The sequence below is a fragment of the Schistocerca cancellata genome, chromosome 1, assembly GCF_023864275.1.
Source record: "Schistocerca cancellata isolate TAMUIC-IGC-003103 chromosome 1, iqSchCanc2.1, whole genome shotgun sequence".
In the NCBI taxonomy this organism is placed as follows: Eukaryota; Metazoa; Arthropoda; class Insecta; order Orthoptera; family Acrididae; genus Schistocerca; species Schistocerca cancellata.
Window position 1 is genome coordinate 1,021,560,982 of NC_064626.1, and position 6,000 is coordinate 1,021,566,981.

The following is a 6,000-nucleotide window of genomic DNA, read 5'->3' on the forward strand; positions in this document are numbered from 1 at the left end:
CGTAAAAATTCATTAGCGCCAACTCTGGACTTACGGTATAAACATGTGGAATAAAGCTCTCGATTACTGTTCTTTCCTGCACTTCCGTATTCAAAGATCTCTGCGCACAACAGAGTCATGTGGATACCAGTCTGATTAAACAGAAATAATTGTTTGATCAACTACAAAAATTTTGGTATGAGATATGTAATATTTTATAACAGAACTTCTACATTATCTTCATAAGTAAACTATGAAGATTAAGTACTCATTTAAATGCCTCCCATACAGGGTTAAATCCACTGACAAAATTACGCAGGTTGTTCGGGGGAATTTTCTGATTACTTTCATATCAGGGACTCTTGGTCTCTTGGATCTGGGGGATTGCTACGAGGGAATAATGACGTTAAGATGCATTCGGTTTGTTATCTGAACTATCTCTGATTCTAAGACAATAGCTTTACATAAGTTAGAAGTCTGTCATATGCAATCACTGTAACGTTCAACACAAAATGCATAATAAAACAACGAGATTCAGTTGCAAAAATAATGTGATGTTGTTTCCGCTGCTCCGTGAACAGTTCAACGTAGCGCTGTTGTGCCACCCTTCCACTGAATTCACTGAGCACATACACGAGGTGCTTAATAGGCCATCTGTTATGACCACCTACTTAATAGCTTATTTGTCCTTCTTTGGAACGATATAAATCACTGATTCGGCGAATCAGGGATCCGACAGTCTGTTGGTAGGTTTGCGGAAGTATGTGGCATTAAATATCTACGCACAGGTCACGGAATTCGCGTATATAACTGGCCGCTGATTTGCGTATGCGATGATGGCGCCCGATAGCGACCCAGATGGGTTCCATAGGATTTACATCAGGCGTATTTGGTCGCAGAGGCATCAACATGAGTTCACTCTAATGCCCCACAAACCACTGAAGCACGGTTCTGGCTCCGATACACGGACAGTTATACTGCTGAAAGATGGCATCGTCATCGGTGAAGACATCAAGCATGAAGGGATGCAATTAGTTCGCGACTGTCAGCATGTCTTCGATTATTACCACCGGCCCCCAAGCAAGCGCAGGAGAATGTCTCCCATAGCACAGAACTGCTCCCTCTAGCCTGTGTCCGTGGCTTGCTGCATGTTTCGAGCCGCCGTTTACCTCGATGACGGCGTTTGTGGAGACGGCCATCGACCTAGTGTAGGAAAAATGTGATTGACCCGAAGAGCCGACACGTTTCCATTGATGGACTGTCGAATGCCGAAGGTCCCGTGCCGCAGTCGTAATTAACGATGTCGTTGAGTCAGTATGTGAGACGTAGGGTTGGTCTTTAGCGGAGCCCCATGTTCAACAATGTAAGATGAACGGTGTGTTCCGAAACACATCCGCGTGGACCAGCGTTGAGCTCTTTCGGCAGAGATGCCACAGATCACCATCTATCTTTCTTTACAGACCAGACAAGCCTCCGAACTCAAGTTCTGTGGAGAGCCGTAGCGCCTAGTAGTAGTTTCACTGCCCCTCTAGCTCTTTTCGCAGATGTTCACGACAGTAGCACGTGAACATTCGGCCAGCTTAGCCGTTGTCGAGATATTCATTCACAGGCTCTGCATAATAATGATCTGCCCTTTGTCAAAGTCGCTTATCTCAATGAATTTCCCCCGTCCGTGTCTGCTCCGTTTATATACACTCCTAGAAATTGAAATAAGAACACCGTGAATTCATTGTCCCAGGAAGGGGAAACTTTATTGACACATTCCTGGGGTCAGATACATCACATGATCACACTGACAGAACCACAGGCACATAGACACAGGCAACAGAGCATGCACAATGTCGGCACTAGTACAGTGTATATCCACCTTTCGCAGCAATGCAGGCTGCTATTCTCCCATGGAGACGATCGTAGAGATGCTGGATGTAGTCCTGTGGAACGGCTTGCCATGCCATTTCCACCTGGCGCCTCAGTTGGACCAGCGTTCGTGCTGGACGTGCAGACCGCGTGAGACGACGCTTCATCCAGTCCCAAACATGCTCAATGGGGTACAGATCCGGAGATCTTGCTGGCCAGGGTAGTTGACTTACACCTTCTAGAGCACGTTGGGTGGCACGGGATACATGCGGACGTGCATTGTCCTGTTGGAACAGCAAGTTCCCTTGCCGGTCTAGGAATGGTAGAACGATGGGTTCGATGACGGTTTGGATGTACCGTGCACTATTCAGTGTCCCCTCGACGATCACCAGTGGTGTACGGCCAGTGTAGGAGATCGCTCCCCACACCATGATGCCGGGTGTTTGCCCTGTGTGCCTCGGTCGTATGTGGCGCTCACCTGCACGGCGCCAAACACGCATACGACCATCATTGGCACCAAGGCAGAAGCGACTCTCATTGCTGAAGACGACACGTCTCCATTCGTCCCTCCATTCACGCCTGTCGCGACACCACTGGAGGCGGGCTGCACGATGTTGGGGCGTGAGCGGAAGACGGCCTAACGGTGTGCGGGACCGTAGCCCAGCTTCATGGAGACGGTTGCGAATGGTCCTCGCCGATACCCCAGGAGCAACAGTGTCCCTAATTTGCTGGGAAGTGGCGGTGCGGTCCCCTACGGCACTGCGTAGGATCCTACGGTCTTGGCGTGCATCCGTGCGTCGCTGCGGTCCGGTCCCAGGTCGACGGGCACGTGCACCTTCCGCCGACCACTGGCGACAACATCGATGTACTGTGGAGACCTCACGCCCCACGTGTTGAGCAATTCGGCGGTACGTCCACCCGGCCTCCCGCATGTCCACTATACGCCCTCGCTCAAAGTCCGTCAACTGCACATACGGTTCACGTCCACGCTGTCGCGGCATGCTACCAGTGTTAAAGACTGCGATGGAGCTCCGTATGCCACGGCAAACTGGCTGACACTGACGGCGGCGGTGCACAAATGCTGCGCAGCTAGCGCCATTCGACGGCCAACACCGCGGTTCCTGGTGTGTCCGTTGTGCCGTGCTTGTGATCATTGCTTGTACAGCCCTCTCGCAGTGTCCGGAGCAAGTATGGTGGGTCTGACATACCGGTGTCAATGTGTTCTTTTTTCCATTTCCAGGAGTGTACTTTTGTTACCACGTCACGTGTCCGCAACGCCACCAGGAGGCATACGACGTCGCCGTGGGGCAGTGGTCATAATGTTTTGGCTTATCAGTGAACATACTGCTGTGTATCACTGTGGATGTACAACCAACACTGCCGGAAAAACAAACCCGAGACAGAACAGAGCAGTATTTAATAAAAGATTCAAGATGAAGGCTAAAGTGGGAGTTGCTGTGGTCAACAGGAAGAACTGTGAGTGAATGGAATAAGTTAGTTTGCAAAAGAGACATGCAACACAAACGCACACTGTTGTGCAGATATTTTCAGTGCAAAGCGGATAAAGAATAAAACTGGGGATCCCATATCAAACAAAATGGAGTTTCTCTGTAAAAATACATAGTGGACCATGTGTTACTTGTATTAAAATGCTCTGAAAATAACTATCAACAATCACCGAAATTTTGGCTGTGGATTTCGTGCTCACCATCTGTAGACTAGGAAGATGCTTAATAAAAGTACGTGGAATTTGAATGACTGAAACAAAAGAAATTCCTAGGTTTTTTTCAGGCTATTTTCAGCAGTCGATATATGTCTCAAAAAACTCTTGACAATGAAATGCATTAACTGGATTTTATTAGTACTGCCGGTTTTGGCGGTAAGCGATCATCTGGTAAGAAAGTCACTTAAAACATTTCATTTGTCATGAATATTGAAATACAAAGCATAGAATATTTTAATTCACATAAAGCACGTAGCAAAAAAAACTCATTCATAGCATTAACAAGTGGAGCAATCGTCCCATTCATACGAGATGAGAGCAACAAATACCGTTTGTTGCTTTGAATCTGCATAAATAAAACTTCCAATAGTGTGGCTCCAAACGTTTATTCAGTTAGTGTACAATAATTTACAGTTTTATTCGCAGACGTTATGAACTTCATCTCCTATCAGCCTTAAAAATTAATATTCATAGTAACACGTTTTAACTTGTTGGAAACTTAATTAAGATGTAGTGTTTGTTTATCAACAGGCAGACAAGCTGGGAACAACTTTTCAGCGTGTCCTCTCGCAGCCAAAGGTAAGACTCCACAATGTTCGTCTTTAGTTATCGAATAAGAAAGCATATACATTTTGAAATATGGTGACATTTGTTGTCTGTGATTAATGAATAGACTGTGATCAGTGTTTGAAAATTTCCTTGATACTCCGGCATGTTACAGACGACCCATTACTATCTCACTTCAAGGCAGCAGAAAATACTTAACACAATTACGTTCCAACCGACTTTCACAGTCCTATGCACTTGTTATAACCATGCTGCGCAAGGCTACGGCAGAATACATATCTCCGACACTTCATTCGCGATGCACATTCAACTGAAACTCAATTTTTTTGTAATTCTGTATAAAATGTGCTGCCTCTCAAAACTGCCACTGTTTCTGTTGCTACCCATAACGTACGACACTCATTGGTCAACACAGCAAATATTCAGTCTCTTTTAACATCAGCACCATATGTCGACTGACACAAATATACCAGTGCAGGCAAGTCCTTCAGCAAATTACACAAGTAAACGACAGTTTTCGGATTCTGCCACGAGCAATATCAAGAAGAAATGACCCCCTCCCAACAAATTATGCGGGAGCCATCTGCACGACAGGTAAGATGAGTTTGAACACTTTACCATAGGACAGAGACATCGTTCAGGCAACAAGATCTTGCTGTACAAAATTTCCCTCTGTGTTTACAGGTTTCGACGATGATTATAACACATTAAACTAAAAGTTGCTACTAAAAATGAGTTACACAAATGCATTTAATGAACACTTCATGGAAACTATTGCCAAAACAACTAGCGGATCTCACCCAAGCACTCGAGCTACAAGTTCTACGAGTTCTTCCCAAAACGGAAAGGTGCCAAGCTACTGGTCTCCCCTTTCACATCAGGTACACATTACGTGTCGACATGTGGACCAAAAAGACGACTTCATGTGCATATATACACACTTCAAAAAAAGTTTTGCATCACCTCGGTTTCGAGAGTTCCGGAACCTGTCCAAAAAATGGGAATCGAGATCAACACAAACATCATTTCCGCCCTTTTTATTGTTCATGAAAACTACACATTGCATGTTGTAACACCATACAGCAAGACCTTCAGAGGTGGTGGTCCAGATTGCCGCACACACCGGTACCTCTAACACCCAGTAGCACGTCCTCTTGCACTGATGCATTCCTGTATTCGTCGTTGCATACTATCCACAAGTTCATCAAGGCAGTGTAGGTCCAGATTGTCCCACTCTTCAAGGGAGATTCGGGGTAGACCCCTCAGAGTGGTTGGTAGGCCACGTCGTCCATGGCCGGCCGGAGTGGCCGTGCGGATCTAGGCGCTACGGTCTGGAGCCGAGCGACCGCTACGGTCGCAGGTTCGAATCCTGCCTCGGGCATAGGTGTGTGTGATGTCTTTAGGTTAGTTAGGTTTAAGTAGTTCTATGTTCTACGCGATTGATGACCTCAGAAATTAAGTCGCATAGTGCTCAGAGCCATTTGAACCATTTTGAACGTCGTCCATAAACAGCCCTTTACAATCTATCCCCGCAGAGCGAGGTGGCGCAGTGGTTAGCACGCAGCACTCGCATTCGGGAGGACGACGGCTCAATCTCGCGTCCGGCCATCCTAAATTAGGTTTTCTGTGATTTCCCTAAATCGCTCCAGGCAAATGCCAGGATAGTTTCTTAGAAAGGGCACGGCCGACTTCCTTCCCCTTCCCCCAAACAACCCAACCCAACCCCAATCCATCCCAGGCATGTTCAACATGGTTCAAATGGCTCTGAGCACTATGGGACTTAACATCTGTGGTCATCAGTCCCCTAGAACTTAGAACTACTTAAACCTAACTAACCTAAGGACATCATACACATCCATGCCCGAGGCAGGATT